Source organism: Ixodes scapularis, unplaced genomic scaffold, assembly GCF_016920785.2.
Source record: "Ixodes scapularis isolate PalLabHiFi unplaced genomic scaffold, ASM1692078v2 PGA_scaffold1__304_contigs__length_218370807, whole genome shotgun sequence".
Classification (NCBI taxonomy): Eukaryota; Metazoa; Arthropoda; class Arachnida; order Ixodida; family Ixodidae; genus Ixodes; species Ixodes scapularis.
In genome coordinates, this window is record NW_024609846.1 from 137838092 (window position 1) to 137839200 (window position 1109).

Sequence of the window (1109 nt, forward strand, 5' to 3'; positions counted from 1 at the left end):
ACTTGGAATCGGAGCTACGCGCGCCTGTTTTTGCAAATAAAACCTATTACGCCAGCCCACCACCATCGAGTTCAAATTCAAAAGCAGAAGTTCAAAAAAAAAAAAAAACTTTCCACGGACACATCGCCTGCATTCCTGAACGCAAGTTCACCATTGACCTCGATACAAGACCTCACCGAGGTCAGCCAACTGGTTGTGAGGTAGGGAGTAAAGCATGTCATTAACATCCACACTAAACCTAAAAGTCAGGCACACCTGCTTTGTCGCCGGCAGGGTCCGCGCTCACTGTGAACTCCGGCCGCTACTTGTCTCCCGTCAGGGTACCCCATCACCTGGCCGCTCTGCCTGCTCTTTTGGGGTGTCTCCTGCTGCCCATGAGCAGCCTGATCATTGAACCACGAAACCACCAACATTGATGCATCTCCATCAAACAAATTGCTACAGGCAGGCTTGTTCACTTGTGAAGAAGCCGTGTTCGGAGGTGATTTGCATGCTGATGTAGCTATCCTCTTGGGGTGCTTACTGTTGTCACTCGTGTTCAATCCAGTGAGCAGACAACTTCAGGAATCCACCATAGGCCGAAACTGCGCACCCTCACACTCTGTTCCGAACCAAATGGATCGTTGTCTCACTCGTGCGGGGACGAGTCCAAATCCATATAGACAAAAATCAGTCTGGGATCAGTTGCGGTAGCCAAATAACAGCTCAAAGTAATTCATACCTTTTGCTGAGGTTCTGCATCGGTGAAAATTAAACAACACTGGGTAAGTGCTTGCAAGCCCGGTTCCAAGACTGCGAAGCTGAACCTCATTAATGCCCCCCTTTGACTCTACATATCACATGCTTGTCTTACCCAATTAACTGCGGGTGATACAAAGTGGTCGGTGGGTGGTGTACATGACCATTGTAAAAACTGTTTGAAAACAGTACTATTAATCTGCGTCCGTTGTCAAACAGAAACGGCGTTGGCTCTCCAAATGGACCAAAACATGTCGCACTGAGCTTCCACGGTGGTCTCGGTTAAAGCTTCTATCTGCTTTGTGTCTCAGTGGACCACAATCAGTATTAAATAACTCTCCAGCAGTACGGCATAATATAAGCAGTGTTCA